The 18,019-nt window shown below is 48.6% G+C and overlaps 1 protein-coding gene across 8 annotated transcripts in view; it reads left to right on the top strand.

Annotated features, from left to right (window-relative positions):
- The window catches only part of KSR1 (kinase suppressor of ras 1), a 154,588-nt gene that overhangs the window by 26,892 nt on the left and 109,677 nt on the right, over window positions 1-18,019 (top strand). The window contains exon 1 of one of the 8 annotated variants that reach the window (XM_041724964.1): window positions 7,579-7,740. The exons of the other annotated variants lie outside the window; for them this stretch is intronic. The gene's annotated coding sequence lies outside the window, so the exon portion shown is untranslated. Of the gene's footprint in view, window positions 1-7,578; window positions 7,741-18,019 lie in introns of those variants that run through there. 8 annotated transcript variants of the gene reach the window in all.

The raw sequence follows: 18,019 nt of genomic DNA, 5'->3' as shown, positions 1-18,019 counted from the left end.
GGTTGGGGGGTGGGGGGAGCCGACCAGTTTTCTTAAACTCCCTCTGGTTTTGAGGTTTTATGATTCTTCTGCATAGCCCTTAAGGATTTTCTTCAATGTAAATACACTGACGAGAGTGGTATTTTGCAACCAGTGTCTGGTTTGGCTCCTGGTGCTTACCCACTGACTTGGGGGGCTGGGATCTAAGGCTGTTGAGTGGGTAGGTCTGGTGCCTGGTTGCTGGCAAGAAGACATCAGGGTAAGTACTTTCTCTCCCCAGATGTGGTTATGACTGCAAAGTGGCCAGAATGTGGAACTCGTCCAGTTGCTTTGCTGGGCGTTAGTTTGCCAGGCAGTGGTTTGCCAGGAGGATGCCTACTGAGGATGCAGGAGTGGCCATGCCACCCACAGTGCCTGGAGGGTTGGGATGGGAGCCCTGGAGCCCTCCTGCCTACCTGTCTGCCCTTCTGTGTGCTTCCAGGCTGAAGGAAGCAGCCCAGGGAGCATGGGGTCAGGAGGCTGCATTGGGGACTCCAACCTTGAATGTGCCCGGTGACTCTCACCCTGGGTCTTGGGTGCCTCCCCTGATTCTCCCTGCTCTGTCTGTGGACTGGGGTGGGGGAAGGGCTGCAGGAGGGTTTGATTAGGCCAGACAAGTGGTACTCGGGTTTGAGCAGCCTGGGCACCCCTGGTTGAGAGACTTAAAGTGGAGAACACTTCCTGGGGACTTGGCTTCTTTTCCTGAGTCTGCCAGTCACTCATTGTGTGGCCACAGATAGGACATCAGATGCTCTGGGCTGCAGCTTCTTCAGCTGCAAAATGGGGAAACTGGCCCCTTGGGTACTTTCCCGATTTATGATGCCAAAACACCCTGGAGGATTGCCAGGGACTTCCTTTTCTTTTTCTTTTTTTCTTTTTCTTTTTCTTTTTCTTTTTCTTTTTCTTTTTCTTTTTCTTTTTCTTTTTCTTTTTCTTTTTCTTTTTCTTTTTCTTTCTTTCTTTCTTTTTCTTTTTCTTTTTCTTTCTTTTTTTCTTATCAGCAATTCATGCATGTGGTAAAAGATACTGAAGGTTGTAAAAGGATATAGAGTCAAAGGAAACCTCCCTCACACTGCACCCCACTGTTCCCTGCCAGTTTCTCTTATCAGAAGCATTTACTTTGAAGATTTTCTATGCATAGGCACCCACCCTTAAAAATTTTTAATTATGAAATATATCTTCAAAAGCATGTATAGAACGTATATGCAGTTTAAAGAATGATAAACTGAACATCTGTGTCCCTACTACTCAGGTTGAGAAATAGGAGAATTCCCAGTGTTTTAGAGAGAAATCATCCTTTTCTCGGTGTTCCTCATCTCGTTTATTTGCATGAGCATGCTATTTACGCTCTCTTGTCCTTTTTTCTACCCTTATTCTACTTGGGAGATTGGCTCACATCAGGACATGTAGAACTGTATTGTTTTATTTATTTATTTATTTATTCATTCATTCATTCATTCATTCATTCATTCATTCATTCATTCATGAGAGACAGAGAAGGGAGACACAGGCAGAGGGAGAAGCAGGCTCCATGCAGAAAGCTGGATGTGGGACTCCATCCCGGGCCTCCAGGATCATGCCCTGGGCTGTAGGCGGCGCTAAACTGCTGAGCCACCTGGGCTGCCCTGTCTTGTTATTTTTATTTTCTTTCTTTTCTTTTCTTTTCTTTTCTTTTCTTTTCTTTTCTTTTCTTTTCTTTTCTTTTCTTTTCTTTTCTTTTCTTTCTTTTTTTCTTTTCTTTCTTTCATTCATGAGAGACAGAGACAGAGAGAGCAGAGACATAGGCAGAGGGAGAAGAGAAGAAGGCTCCATGCAGGCGGCCCGATGTGGGACTCGATCCCGGGACTCCAGGATCACTCCCTGAGTTTAGCCTGAAGGCAGGGGCTAAACTGCTGAGCTACCCAGGGATCCCCTGTCTTGTTCTTTCTAATAGCTGCATAACATTTATTCTATACGGGTGTGCCATTGTTTTATTATTATTACTATTTTTTTCTTCCAATCCCCTCTTGCTGGATATTCAGGGTGTTTCCAATCTTTTGTCATTACCAACAATGCTGCAGTAATTCTGGCTTCCAGAAACTGACATTAATCAAAATAGGCCATAAGAGGTCTTATTGCATCAGCCTCCCTGACCTGCTAGTCATTTCTAGAACAACATGGAAACGCTCTTGCAGGAAGCACTGCATGGCTCTGGCATACAGAGCCATGGATGTCCTGTGCCACTCTTTTTCAGCCTCTACTTGCACCTTCCTAGAATCAGCATGGTCTGTCTGCTGCCACCCTTTCTCCAGTGCCTCCCGGGGCTGGGTCTTGGGATCCCTGGTCGAGTGTTTGTCATGGGTGCTGGAGAAGTGCGCTGATGGGAATACAGCTATAGGCTTCCCTCCAGGCAGAAAAGTTCCTTTTCTTTTGATTATGCAATGTCCCTGCAGGGGCCTGGGTCTGCCCTTCTGCTTTTCTTCAGCTTTTTTGCAGACAGAAGTAAGGCAGGGGTGCTGGTTTGGGTGCTCAAGCCCTGGCCACGATGTGTTTGAGCTTTTGCTCCTCACATTTCCTTTGCTGCTGCTTCATCTACCTCTTCCTCATTTCCTCTTTCCCTCTTTGGTCTTCCTTTTCTCTTTCTTCAGCCCCTTTGAACTAAAATCCCTGGGAAGCAGGCTGATCCTTGCATCCACGTGTGTAGAAGTTGTGGCTGTTCTCTCCTTTCTTTCCCAGTTCTGAGTATGGACTGTACTGGGGTGCCTAGGGGGCTCAGTCTGTTGAGTGACTTTTGTTTCAGCTTAGGTTATGATCCTCAGGGTCGTGAGATGGAGCGCCCCATGTCTGGCTCCGTGCTGGGTATGGAGCCTGCTTGATATTCTCTCCCCCCCCCCCCTCCCTCTGCCTCTTCCTATCCCCCTTCCCTCCCTCTCTAAAATAAATAAATGAATGAATGTGGACAGTCCCTCATGGAGAAATGTGGTGGGCCCTAAGGTCTGAGGGCAGTGAATCGGCAGCATCGGGGCCTTGGCTGCCTTTTGCTTCTTCTTTCTCCCTTTGAGCAGATCTGCTGCTGGTCGTTTTTTACTTCCTCCTTCAGAGTCTGTGGCTGTGACATAGGGAGGACCTGCCTGCCCAGGAGGTCACAGACAGGCAGTGATAGGGATGATGGCCCCTGGGTTTTGAAGGGTGAGGGGCTGGGAGGTGGCAGAGCTCTCAGGGGGAAGGGGATGTGGCAAGCACCTTCTTAAAGTGATGATGCTTCTTTGGTTCACTGGTCTGGGCAGAAAGGTGATGACCTAGAAGCTTGTCAGAATTGGTTTGGAGAGGCCAGCAGGCCTAGGTCTGGAAGCATTTTTGTATTTGTGGGTCTGCATGGATGGACCTGTGTGCTCAGTGCCCTTGCCAGAAAGCGGTAAAGGGCTTAACAAGTATGTGGACTTCGGAATCGGGTTGCCAAGTCTATCCAGGCTCCACCTCTTGTCCGCATGCTTGGAGGGACCTTATAAAAATTGATGCATCTCAGTTTCTACATCTATGAAATGGGGCTGTTGCAGCATAAAATGAGATTATCCTTATACAGTGTAAGGAAATAGTAAATGCTGTGTGTTAGCAATTGTTACCAGCCTTTAGGTGGTTTCTAAACATTTCAGGCAGAGTAATCCTTTTTCCCCCCTAGTAAAATCTTTTGTGGAAAGCCATTATACAAAAGAAGGTGAAATGGGAGCAGCACTGGTTGGAAGGGTGGGATGGGGTGGTGGGGTGTGGGCGGTGGAGGCACAGGGGTTTTCCTGCTGGGTCCCTGAACCTCTTTCCTGCAACTCTTAGGTATAATTAAGTTGTGCTTGGTACTGCGACAGTTCCTTTTTGCATGGTACTTTGACAGTTCCTTTTTTTTTTTTTTTTTTTAAAGATTATTTATTTGAGAGAGCAAGAGCAAGCAAGAGAGAAGGGGAAGGGTAGAGGCAAGGGTAGAGTGAGAAGCAGGCTACCTGCTGAGCAGGGAGCCTAACATAGGGCTCGATCCCAGGACCCTGAGCCGAAGGCAGATACTTAACCAACTGAGCACCCAGGTGCCCCTGACAGTTACTATTAAAACTGAAAATATATATTGCTTAGAATTCAGCAGTCCAGCTCCTGGGAATCTGACATCTGACACAGACCATGCCTGTGTACCTATAGGTATATGTTCATCATAGTTTTGTCCAGTAGTAAAGAGAAAGACTAGATCATTTATGAAATACTTTCTGACTGTAAAACAGACAAGATCTGTGGACTCTCTCGCAATTATTTTCATGATATCTTAAGTGTAAAAAAGCAGAGGGAGAATATTTGGCATATTCCTGTTTTTTAAAAAGCATATGCGTATGTGTCCATACCTCTCTGTAATAGATGCGCACAGACACACAGAACACTCCATCGCTCACCAGTGTCAGAGCCAGCTTGGACGGGTACTTCCTAGATTGCTAACAGGACTTGACTTTTGGGGGATTGAGGGGAAGTTGGCATTTCTAACTCCAAGGAGTTTTCCCCTACTCAAAAGAGATGAGTTCTTTGGATGATTTTGCTGATTCGCGTTTTCCTCCGAATTAAAAAGAAAGAGGCCATCCTAGAGCCAAGGATGGATGTGCCAGGGTTGCACAGGTCTTTGTGGAGAGAGTTGGGCTGTGGCTGCAGGCTCTGATGCTCTTAAAGCTAGCCTGGGAAATGCAGGCCCTGGCCTCTTGCCTTGGTTGGCCCCTGGGCAGGCTGGCTCTGTGGGCTGTGTTCCTGATACACCCTGCTCGCCATCTGTTGAGGAAGCAATTGTTAGGCTGTTAGCAGTGCCTCCCCCCATAACAAGCCGCCCAGCTTCCCTGGGGCGATGGGATCACCCTTTAATTATTTACAAGGGTCAGCCACCTGATGGATCTCCCTTGCTGGAGACAGGCAGATTAGTTGTGGGTTGTCAGAGAGGCGGGACCAGGAGGGTGCGTGCAACAGCTAAGAGTGGGTGGCCTCAAAATAGAAATTCATGAAGCATCTAGGAAAGTAATTTTACACACTGATAATCTCGAGGTTGTGGTTCATGGGTGAACCAAGCTCAAGACAGCTGGCCTAGCGCACATCAGGCAGGTTTTACTTTCTCATCAGTCTGTGGAGGGTGGGGTCTGCTTAGGTCCCCTGTGCATCGCTTTGAAATCTGTTCAAAGGTACTCCTGCTTGTTCCTAGTGCCCACCTACTGTTCTCCGAACCACTGGGCCATCCATCAGCAAGATCCTTCTCCAGAGTCAGTAAACTTGAGGCTGAATACCAGCCCTGCCTCTGGGCCATCCTGCAACCTTGGACAGGCCACTTCCCCTCCCAAGGCTGAATTCAAGGGGTTGGATGAGGTGAGGCCCACAGTCTGTCAGCTCTAGAACATTCTGTGAGTAATATGCTCACATGTGCTGTTTGCAGGGAGGGGATATGAGCTAGACAGAGGCCCAGAAGTCGAGGCACTGTGCTTTAGTGCTTGCCGCCAAGCTCTGGGTGCTGATCCTGGCCTACCACATCTGCATTGAGACTGACCTGGAGCAGGAGGGGGTAAGTAGGACATGTTTTGAGCCTGAGCTCCGTACCCCGTGAGATGGGACTAGCAGTACTTGCCTTGCAGGCGAATGAAGATTTGTGACTATATGGTAAATTCCTGGCACGTGGTAAGCGCTTATCAAATGTATCATACACTTAGGATTTGGCATTCCCAACTGTGCTTTCTTTCTGTCTTAGCAGAAAAATGTATGCCATGTAGGGAGAGAGATAGGCATTATCTTGCTTTAGTGATGCTCTCAAGTAGAAGGCATTGACACTGGGCCTTACTGACCTTTCCCAAAGCTATGAATGTTCCTTCATCATCCTGATTAAGGTTGGCATTCCCTGAACATTGACTGTGGGATGCATGTGACAACTCTAATCTCCTTTACTCCTCAGGAAATGCTAGGAAGTCATCAGGACCATTGTTCTCATTTTATAAAGTAAGAAATCGAGGCTCTGAGGAGTGAGGTGATGTGCCTAAGGGTCACCCAGCCAGTGAACAGTAAGGGCAGGACCGAAGCACATCTTTCTTTACGAGTCCTTACCTATAATCATCAACATGAGCTTTTCAGAACACGGGATGCATTAGGGGACCAAGAAAAGCGGTAAAACACCTGAGTCAGACAGGAAGTCATGCACTCGAATTCCTTAATGTGTGGTAGATTTTCTAAGAGACGTTAACATCAGCTCCATTCCAGGCTTATGGCTTCTCAGACCCTGCAAGGTAGTGGAGCCCCGGGATACATTTGATTCGATGATTCAGTTTTCTGTCTTGTTTATTGCAAGTGACCTTGAATTATCTAAGACCCAGGGAAATGTGTTCTTAATTTTGCCCTTTTAACAATGTTGATCTCTCCACTCTAGCTCAGATTTAAATAACCCTTCTGTGTTGTCACACGCTTAAAAAGCAGCATCATGAAAAATCCCAACCCCAGACTCTCTGTAATTATGGGGTGGGGTGGAGAGGGAGGGGCACTGAAGGGGGAATAAGGCGATTGGCAGAGCATTCTAAGTTGTGCTGGTTATATTCGGTAGCAGGGTTGAAGGCTTGTGCCTACTCCTGGAAAAATCACAAAGCAAAACAGCCCCTGCTTCAGTCAGGAGGCTTGACTATTTACTGTCTTTAATTTGGGTCACCTGAGGCTCCCATTCTGTGGTGTGATTGGCAGACTGGACTCTCATGGCCTCTGGCCTCTTTCTCCTCTGGCTGAGAGAAATGGAGCAGAGGCCTCGGAAATGCTCACTGGGTGCCATGAACTGGCACCGGGGCTCCTCTACCCCTTCCTCTGTCAGACAACAGGGGGAAAAAAGAACAAGCTTCCAGGGACAAGTAGAGAAATTTTTTTAGGGCCCTTTAAACAAAGAATTGGGATTTGAGAGTGAAATTGCCATGGGGTTTTGGGCAGGGAGCATATAGGATTATTCCTGGGGAGGGGGCATATACTGGGCTTAGATGGGGGTGTGTGCATTGTGCCTGGCTGGCTGAGCACGTGAGCACTATGGGCCTCCTGGCAGTGAGGAAGGGAAGGTGGGAAGGTGTCAGCAGGTGGCAGTAATTTGGAAGCTCAGCCTCTGAGTGAGGTTTAAGGAGACTGCATCTATCCTATCCCAGGTGTTAAAGCAAGTGCAAAGGGTGGATTTCACGTGCCTGGGGTCCTGTGCCTGGTGGGTGCCTTAACAGACCCCTGCTTGTTGGCGCGCAGCCTGCCATGACTCTACAGGGTTAATGTTTCCTTTGAGACCAGTCGAAGGACTGATACTTTGGATTCCAGAGACATGAAGGAACAGGTCTTTTAATTTACATTTAAAAGCGATAAAGAACAGGAAAGAGATTTCTGGCATTTGCATTTTTTAAAAACCAACTCCATAAAACAGCTCTTGAAGGAGCTGTTTCCAAGATCTAGCTCTCGATCTGGGCTGGGAGCCCTCTCCATGTTGATGTCCTGACAATGGAAGCGCCTTCTCCGAGGGCGCGGTTGGGCGACATCCCTTCCGAGTCCTCCAGGAAGCCGATTTTGGACCCTGGCCTCTGACTCAGTAATGTGGCCTGCTGGGTGGCTCCCTGCGCCTGGGAGGCGGCTCTGGCAGTGTCCCTTGGCCCGGCCCATGAGCAGGTGCCCCAGCTGATCCTGCTGTGATTCTGCGCCCTGAGACGCAGGGAAGGGGTTTCCGGGCAGCACGGGTCCCAGGTGGGTGCAGCCGGGAAGGGCGGTGGCAGTGGTGGCAAGACAGGAGTGCAGTGAGGGAGGGGCTTCCTCTGGGTGGAGGCCTCAGGTGTGTGGAGTAGCTGTGAGATTTGCTCAGAGCTGGCAGCCAGGGTGGTTTTCTGGCTGTCTCCTGGATCCGTTGGGCAAGAAAAGCAGTTGGAAAAGTTGAGCCTGGTTTTGGAGAGGGTGTCTGTTGGAAGCTTGGTCTTAGGGCAGGAGCTTGTGGTTTTTGAGAACAGGTAGATTAGAGGCAGAGGAGACCGGGTTGTATCCACGAGTGGCTCCTCTTCCTTACTCTCTCCTCCTCCCCACATCTCTACTCCGATCTCTCATTCCCTTGGCCTTATCCAGTGTCTTGGCAGAAAAGCAGTTTATTTGTGCATTTGCCCTTGTGTGGCTGTGTGCTAACTCGAGGAGACCAAGGGCCCCCTCAACACAGAGGAGGTGAGGTGCACCAGACAGCCTGGAACCGAGTTCGAGGACGTAGGTCCTGGCATCTACCTGGATGGTGACTTGACCTATTTCCTGCATCTCCCTGGGATATGGCCCCCTCATCTGGCTCCAGGGGTGGAGACAAGTAATGAGACAGGCTTGGTGATCATTTCTAATGCCCCCTCCAACTCTGAAATTTTCTGAAGTGTCCAGTAAGACTGTGTCTACCAGGTAACACATGACTGCCAAGTAGGTATTTTAATCACTGCAGTTTCAGAATACCAGAGCCAGTTCTCACAGAGTTTTCATTGCTTTATCAACCTTGCAGTCCCCATGGAAATGGAGTTGATCACAGGCCTGTAGTGGGTTCAGTTTTCTTGGAGCTGGTCAGGCACAGACATTCTTTTCAAAGCCTGAAATCATGTTTTTCTGTTTTGTGAGATTATATTTGCCCTTAATGGTGTGTAAACTTTTGTTGCCCATGTTGCCTTGGGGAGCCCAGAGGGAACAGTTTGGAAAATGCATCCTTTTTGGGATGAGATGCCATTGCTGTAAGCTTAATTTATGGCTGGGTCTTGTGTGAACAGATAGTAAATGTTTCTGAAACCTTACATAGGCCCTGCCACTGCCCCTTTAGGACTACCAGGCTTTGGTTTATTGGGACCTCATGGGGCAATGGCCAGGCTTGGCATTTTTTTTTTTTTAAGATTTTATTTATTAAAGAGGTATAGAGAGCAAGCGAGGGGCAGGGGCAGAAGGACGGGGAGAGAGAGAACCTCAAGCAGGCTCCCCGCTGAGCATGGAGGTTGACATGGGGCTTGATTTCACAATCCTGAGATTATGACCCGAGCCGAAATCAAGAGTTGGACACTTAACCGACTGAGACACTCAGGCGCCCCCAGGCTTGGCATTTTGAATCCACTTTGGTCAAGCTCCCAGGATAGGCCTGTCTCTCCCTCAGTAACTGCAGCCTCATTCTGGGTAAGAGATTGAGACCCACGGGTGGTGGTTAATGTTTGCCTGAGAGGATGTCTTCTCTTCAGCCACCCACATGTGACCGGAAAGAGTCCGCCGTGATGCATCTTTTGTTCATCTCCAGTTATGTTTAATAAGATGGGTGGGTTGGGGGGAAAGAATGTATACAAGAGATACTTCTAGTTAATGAAATCCCAGTTTCCCTTAAAATTAGAAACCTTAAGGGCAGCCTCCGTGGGGTAGTGGTTTAGCGCCGCCTGCAGCCTGGGGTGTGATCCTGGAGATCCGGGATCGAGTCCCACATCAGGCTCCCTGCATGGAGCCTGCGTCTCCCTTTGTCTGTGTCTCTGCCTCTCTTTCTCTCTTTGTCTCTATGAGTAAATAAATAAAATCTTTAATAAAAAATTAGAAACCTTAAAACCAGTGAGTTGAATGGAAAAATCCAAATAATTTGCTACCCTCTTTTCTCTGTTTTGTCCAGCCTTGTAGCTGATCCTAAGTCTTTGAAATCTGTTACAAGCCAGACTTCATGGTACTCTTTCCTCATACCCCTGGGCCAAGGGGAGGCCCTGGCACTGCACGGGTCCTGTCCAGCTGGGCCTCTGGTTGACAGGGCCCGAAGGCAGGAATGCTGGTGGGGACTTGGTGATTGCCATGGTAACCAACTAGTGAGGCCTGGGGACCTCAGGTTAATGATTAAGTCCTTCGTGCCTTAGTGCCTTCAGGATTTCCAGCCCCCAGCCAGACCTGGGGGCTTTCCCCTCCTGTTAGTCTTTCTAACAGGGGTGAGGAAGAAAAATGTCCAGGATGGGCTGGCAGTTGGAGGTTGGGAATGTGGCTGTCTGGGGGGGCTAGTGAATTTGCCAGAAGCCACAGCCATGCCCAATCATCATCTTGAGATAAGGGTAGAAGCAAGCAGGGTGAGGATGCTTGAGCACCCTGGATCTGCCCTGAAAGTTCTCCTGGTGGGATAGTTTAAAAAGCCCATAACTGCTTTCATTGCTATGTAAACAGGAAGCATTAGTTCTGGTATTTTCTATGGGGCCAGCAGTAAGTGGTCTTTTCCTCCCTCCCATGGGGAGAAGGGGATGCTAGAGAAGGAAGAGGATGTGGAGCTGCCCACTGAGGTCGGCAGGGGGGCAGATGTTTGGTCTTCCACTCTGAGTTGCACTTTTGTTTGTTTTTACATGGGGGAGACGGTGGCCATGCATCTAGGCTCTTCGTGTGCATCCTCCACAATCCTACTCCACCCCTTAACATCTGCATCAAGGTGAAGGGCCAGCAGCCCCTGCACAGATGCTGAAGCTGGGGTTGGTTCAGTAACCAGCACAAGATTGTGTGGTGGGCTGCTGTGGCCTTGGGTGGGATTTGTCCTGTTTCCATCACGGAGCCAGCAATCTCAGTATCTTTCACTTCTCTGTGTTGGTTGTCCTTTCTAGAAAACTTGGCTAAGGACAAAGTGCAGGGTGGGCACCTCAGATAACTTTAAGCAATGCCCAGATGTGGCATTAGTTACCTTAAGTCCCATGAGAAGCCTCATCCCCTTCCAGCCCTTCAGTGGCCTTGAGGAGAAGGTCTGAAGCCATTTCTTTTTTAAAAAAAATTTTTAAAAAAAGATTTTATTTTTGAGAGACACACAGAGAGCCAGAGACATAGGCAAAGGGAGAAGCAGGCTTCCTGCAGGGAGCCTGATGCAGGGCTCGATCCCAGGACCCCGGGATTACAACCTGAGCCAAAAACAGACACCCAACCACTGAGCCACCGCCCAGATGGCATCCTGCCATCTCCTTTTCTAAGAAGCAAGGAGCACAGGACCAAGGAAGAAATGGGCCTCAGACGCCAGACCTCTGCAGAGAAGAGTCTGCTAGGTTTAATAACATCATTTTGTTTCACCTATACTTGTTTTTTCTGGAAATCTCTGTCTAGCAGAGATAAGCACCCCTTTGTAGCAATTATGTTAATTTTTTAAAAAGTGAGTTGATTTAAGAAAAAGCAACAAGCAGTAGCGTTGGTGGCATATGCCAATGTGACGAGGCACCATTTGTGAACCTACTTGGCCGCAGGCAGCTCAGCAAGTCCGGAGAGGGAAAGACCTCTTTCTGGCAAGTCTGGTAGCGTCGGTACACAGGTACATGCACACACCAGACTCTCAGGGTGGCAGTTTCTTTCCGGGATGGCCAGACAGGTTTGAACAGGTTTTGCTGTTGGGGAGAGTGTGTACATGTGATTACACGTATGTGTGGGCACCTGTGCCTGAATGTTATGTGAACGTGTGCATGGCATGTCTGTATTTGGGGGTAAGCGTGTGCGTGTTTTTTCTTTCTTTCTTTTTTTTTTTTTTTTTTTTTTTGTGTTTTTTCTTTCAGCAGCAGTGGTGCTTTGCTCTTACCAACCGGCTCTACTTCTACCCAGCTCGGTGTGACAATTCTGTCTGGGTGATTTTAACTGCAGAGAAGCAGTCCTGGGGCTTCTGGGGGAAAAAAGCCCGATTGGCCATAGCCCCTTTTTTTTTTTTTTTTTTAAAGATTTTATTTATTAATTCATGAGAGACACAGAGAGGGAGAGACACAGGCAGAAGGTGAAACAGGCCCCATGCAGGGAGCCCGATGCGGAACTCGACCCCAGGATCACGACCTGAGCCAAGGGCAGGACACTGAAGTCCTGAGCCACCTAGGTGCCCCTGGCCATCTCCCTTTTTTAAAACTGTCTGATAGCCTGTTCTCCAGACAGTCTGGTGTCTCCCAAACTTGAGTCATTCTCTGAACTGCCTGGGGACCTTCATGGCTTGTCCCACCCAGTGGGACCTCTGTGTGCCCCAGGTGATCCCCATACACACCAGTGCGCTCGGGGGTGGGGTTGTGGGTCCCAGCCCTGGCTGCCCTTTATTTATTTATTTTTTAAAAATATTTTATTTATTCATGAGAGACACAGAGAGAGGGAGGCAGAGACACAGGCAGAGGGAAAAGCAGGCTCCATGCAGGGAGCCCGACGTGGGACTTGATCCTGGGCCTCCAGGATCACACCCTGGGCCAAAGGTGGCGCTAAACCGCTGAGCCACCCGGGCTGCCCTCTGGCTGCCCTTTAGAAACGCCTGGACAGAGAGTCATGGAGGATGTTGAGGCCTGAGCCCCACTCTAGAGAAAGGCCAGCCAGAATCTATGGGGTGGGGCCACGCACTGCTGCTCACAACCCCGAGCGCTCATTGATGGAGCAGAGGGATGCATGAGGCGTTTGCAAAAAAATTAGCGTGGCTGCAGAGGAAAACTTCTGGAGGACTCCTGCGGGAAGATGGAGACAGGCAAGTAGCCCAGGGTGAGAGGGAGAGGGGCATCAATCTGTGAGAACGGGTTCAGGAGGGTTAACAGCTTCCAGGAATCAGCTAAGGTCATCATAAGGACTGTCACAGATTTGCTCAGAGGGAGAAGAACTAGGACCCGGGCAGCCTGCAGCCCAGCCAGGGCAGTGTGGTGAGAGGATGGGAATGAGGGGGAGCTCATGGTGGGGGGTCTGCTCTGATTTCTCTTAGGCCTCTGGGCAGCAAGGTAAGCCGGCCATGAGGACAGAGCTGAGGCAGAGATGGCCAGAGCGCTTCCTGCCACCTTCATTGAGGAAGGCTTCCTTACCTTGCCCTTGGGAGGAACTTCCCGGACCCTTGGGAACCTGGCCACTCCATTGTTGCTGGTCAGTTCATGGAGCTACGAAGAGAGCCAGGCTCCTGGACACTGCCTCCGTGGCAAAAGTGGTCTCAGCTTTTAAGAAGTTAAGTGAAACCAGTCTGGTGAGCTTGGGCTCCATTTCCAAGGAATTCCCAGAGAGCGTTACTGAGCAGCTGTTTGGGGAGCAGGTGTGGAGCTCAGTCTGGGTCAGGGTGATGACTGCTGTCTTTTCCCAGAACAAAGCACCCTTCCCTATTCTGGTAGGTAGCCAGCCGCTAGTTCAGGCAAGGCCTCAGGCCTCTCAGCAAAGTATTTTGCAAAGCACTTGATGCCTTCTTCCTGGGAATCTCCCCAGAGCGAGCCAGGTCTGGTTTGGGTAGGCCTTCGGTGATACATCCTTGTGATAGGGACTGGATGGGATACAGCTGTGTGGCTTTGGAGTAAATTCACCAGCTACCTCAAAGCAGAGGGGCCTCTGAAAATTAGTGTAGAAGGGGTCTGGTGAGATGTTCTGCTTAGGAGGGGGGCAAAGGGGACTTGGCAATTTTGGCAAGTATAGAGTTTGTCTGAATTACCTGTTATTTGAGGGTAGCCTGGGAGGACTGGTGGGGATTGGAGGGGCTGGTTTGGTGTTCAGACCTCACTGGGGCTCCATCCACCTGGAGTGGCTGGGCCTCAGCTGGATCTTTATGTTCTGGTCTGGGTATCACATTTTATTTTTACCTTACTTAGTTATATTAGAAACCTTTGTTCTAAAACAAGTATTTTAAAGTTCTAAAAGTAACATTATGACACCTGAAAATTTAGGAAAAATTGAGGGCTGCATTCTAGAAGGATGCTGATGAACTTGTGGGTGATTAGGGTATATAAAGATAATGAGAAGCAGGAAGAGCAGCCTGTGGAGGGCAGATGGCCATCTCCATCTTCAGGGATGCAGGAGAGGGAGGGCAAGGGAGGATTGCCATGTCCTTGCTCTGACCCCACCAGGCTGGGTACCAGCCCTTTCATGAATGTTAACTCTGAATCCTTGACACAGCCGCCTTACCAGGAGATCACATGTGGGTGAAACTCCAGGATGCAGAATTTAGACCAAAGGCTGTGCAGGTCTATAATAATTGCTGGCACTTATTGAACCCTTCCTATTCTGTGCTTCTCTCACAAGGTTATATCTTTGAATACTCGTGGCAGCGCCACAAGGTAGCATTTAGGTTTGTTCTAGTTGCTTTTGTGGTAGGGCATCGACCGAGGCTATAAATTAAGTCCTCGTCATCATTGGGATTTATCATAATTATCATCACAGCGATCACTGAGCACTTCCTGCATGCCAACCAATACTAACTATTTTGCATGCATTGCCATTAATCTTTATAGTAATCCTGTGGAGATTTGGGGATGAGTCTCCTTATTCAGAAGCAGAGGAACTGAAGATCAGCTGGGCCACTGTGGCCCAGCACACTGGCCTTTGCATGCAAATTTCTTCTTCTTCTTCTTCTTTTTTTTTTAAGTTTTTATTTTAATTCCAGTTAGTTAACATATAGTGTTATATTAGTTCCAGGCATACCATGTAGTGACTCACATTTTCATCTATCACCCAGTGCTCATTATGACAGGTGCACTGCTTAATCCCCATCACCTATTTCCCCCACCCACCTCTCCTCTGGTTACCATCAGTTTGTTCTCTAGAGTTAAGAGTCTGTTTCTTGATTTGTTCCCCCCCGCCTTTTCTCCCCTTTGCTCCTTTGTTTCTTAAATTACACATATGAGCAAAATGATATAATTTGACTGACTTCACTTAGCGTTATACTCTGGCTCCATCCGTGTCATTGCAAATGGCAAGATTTCATTCTTTTTAATGGCTAAGTAACATTCCATGGTGTGTATATACCCCATGTTCTTTATCCATTCATCAATCTTTTTTTTTTTTTTTTAAATTTTTATTTATTTATGACAGTCACAGAGAGATAGAGAGAGAGGCAGAGACACAGGCAGAGGGAGAAGCAGGCTCCATGCACCGGGAGCCTGACGTGGGATTCGATCCCGGGTCTCCAGGATCGCGCCCTGGGCCAAAGGCAGGCGCCAAACCGCTGCGCCACCCAGGGATCCCTCCATTCATCAATCTATGGGCACTTTGGCTGCTTCCTTATCCTGGCTATTCTAGATACTGCTGCAATAAGTCTTGGGGCACATGTATCTCTTTGAATTAATGTTCTTGTATCCTTTGGGTAAATACCCAGTAGTGTGATAGCTGGATCATAGAGTAATTCTATTTTTAACTTTTTGAGGAGCCTCCATACTGTTTTCCACAGTGGCCACACTAGTTTACGTTCCTACCAATAGTGCATGAGGGCTCCTTTCTCTTTTTTTTTTTAAATAATAAATTTATTTTTTATTGGTGTTCAATTTCCTTTCTCTTTTCTACATCCTTGCCAACACCTGTTGTTGATTTTAGCTCTTCTGACAGATGTGACTATGCATGCAGATTTCATGCAGATTTCTAAAGGGTGTCCCTGGGGTTGGACTGGTCCAGGGCACTGAGTTTGGTGAGGATTGTGGCCTGGATTCCTGCCGTCATGCCTGCCCCCTGGCCTGGCGCCTCAGTGCAAAGACCCAGACTGCACAGTGGTAGACAGGTAGTCAAAGCTGCACAGCTAGGAAATGGCAGAGCTGGAATTCCAAGCCTGGTCTGCTGATTCTGGAACTGGTGCTCCTAACCAGCACCAAGGTGAGAGAACTGTGTGCCCATCAGAGCCTGCCAGTGTGGCCTGGACTGTCCCAGGGTTGGCCTTTAGAAGAGGTCTTGTATGACAAGGTGGCTATCACTGAAGGGCCTCTCTGCCAATTCTTAGAGCTTGTGGCCCAAGTAAGGCATCTTAGAATCTGACATTTCTTTCTTTCTTTTTTTTTTTTAAGATTTTATTTATTCATGAGAGACACAGAGGGAGAAGCAGGCTCCCTGTGGGGAGCCTGATGCGGGAGTCGATGCTAGGACCCTGGATCACGACATGAGCCAAAGGCAGACTCTCAACCACTGAGCCACCCAGGTGCCCCAGAATCTCACATTTCTGATCCACATTCCTTCCCTTTTCCTTTTTCTGGGCACTCTTTAACATCCATTGCTTGCCCATTCTTGAGCACCAGCACATTCTACCCGACAGTGGGCATTATCATGACAGAGATGTCTGACTGTAGGCCTCGGGGGCTGGAGATCAAATGGTAAAGAACTCTGCAGTGAACTCTGCAGCTGTTGCCTTGCCTTGGACTTGGGAGGAGCGGGGGTGGGGAGGGTGCGTGGCCAGGGGTGACCTTGGGCCCTGCTGTGTGTGCTCTCAAGGAGAAATCTGGCCTGGCCCTTCCCAAGTATTCTCTGGCACTACAGTGCTAGCAGCTCTAGTGGGGGTAGTAACACAGTGAGTCTGTATTACTTGTAGGTGGCCTCTTACTGGCTTACCCTCCCTGTGCACCAGGCCCCCTGCTGAGTGCTTTCTAAACCTTTGCTGGTTTAATCCTTACAATGACCTTTTGAGGTGGGCATCAATGATTATTCCTATATTACAAATGAGAAAAACTGTCTCTCAAGGTAGTTCTGAGTTAAGGATATCTTGAGGGAGGAGGATGCTGTTATTTTGTTTAGGAGAAATTGTGCTTCTAAGTTTATTTTTTAAAGATTTTATTTATTTATTAGATATGTATATAGAGAGAGGCAGAGACACAGGCAGAGGGAGAAGCAGGCTCCCCGAAAGGAGCCTGATGTGGGACTCTATCTTGGACCCCAGGATCATGCCCTGAGCCTAAGGCAGATTCAACTGCTGAGCCACCCAGGCATCCCGCTTTCTTCTAAGTTTAAAGCAGAGGTTCCCAGCTGGGGCCATCTTATCTTCTAGAGGTCATTCAGCAATGTCAGGAGATAGTTTGGTTGCCACAGTTTGGGTTTGCTACTGTCCTCTTGTGGGTAGAGGCCAGGGATGCTGCTAAAACATCCTGCAATACACAGGACAACCTCTTAAAGAATTATCCAACCCAAATGTCGATAGTGGGAGGTTGAGAAACTGATCTAAAGAGAGTTAGGTACAGTCAGTATTCAGCCTTTCAGCCAGTTTGATATCCTTTAACTTCTGGTCAAACCCTGCTTGTGGTCACAGCTTGCAGTTCACCATCTGCTTCTGATCCTCCCACTGAACACAAGGTAGGGTTGCACTTGCTGCCTTCAGAGAGCTAGGTGGAGCTGTGACTCGTGTTGGCCAATAACACGGGAGCAGGAAGAAACGTGACATTTCAAAGTGGAAACCTTTGAGAGCTCAGGTGCAATTTGCCACATTGCTTCCTCCTTACAATGGCAACCATCAGAGCTCCCAGATGGTGGAGGCACCAGCAGCTTGTGTCCTGGAGTAAGGACGACCAGGGTAGAGCTAGCTCTTGGTCAACTCTTGTGCACGTGCAGTATGAATGAGAGCTAACCGCTGTTATTTTCACCACTGAGATTTCAGGGTGGTTTGTTATGCATAGCCTATCCAATGCTGACTGGTATGTTCTAAATAGAACAAAAATAAGCTAGGATTTGGATTAGGTTGATGGCATGTTTCTTTGATCTGTCTGGATACTGTGGCAACAGGCTCCAGTATCCAATATTTGAGGATTGCATACTCTGAAGATGTGCTCAATCCATGGGTGGTTTAGGGATGCTGGCAGATTGTTTCATAGAAGAAATGGGAGTTTAGAAGACCTGTCAGGCCCATCCAGACCTTTCTGAGGTCTAAAGAGGGTAAATGACTTAGCCAACCATCTAGGAGTCCCTCACTAGGATGCTCCCCCAGCTCTGATTGATCTTAAGGCATCTACTGGTCTGGGAATGCTCCAAGGGCAAAGTCCATCTTTACCTGCCTAGGGCTTCTTGTAGCATCTGGCGCAATATTGTTTGTTGAGTGAGTTGGGTGGTGGGACAGGGTAGAAAGTGGGCAGAGCCAGATGGTGTGCAGCTGGAGGGCTTTGAGGGCTCTAGGGGAAGAGGTGACCCGAGGGGCCCGCAGGGACACTGGGCCTGCTTTCAGGGTGGGGCCTGGGCAGGGAGAAGAGAGGGGTTGGGTGTTAATCACTTTCTCTGGGTTTCAGAAACCCCAAGAAGTGCCCCAACTCCCGGGTCTCCATGGAAAAGAGATACTGTAGGGTAGGGCGTCCTCCTTTTAGTCGGCCCTGGGGAGAAC

Source organism: Vulpes lagopus, chromosome 12 (assembly GCF_018345385.1).
Source record: "Vulpes lagopus strain Blue_001 chromosome 12, ASM1834538v1, whole genome shotgun sequence".
NCBI classification, from domain to species: domain Eukaryota; kingdom Metazoa; phylum Chordata; class Mammalia; order Carnivora; family Canidae; genus Vulpes; species Vulpes lagopus.
Note: the sequence above shows the minus strand (reverse complement) of the source record. Positions and strands in the feature narration are given on the sequence as shown.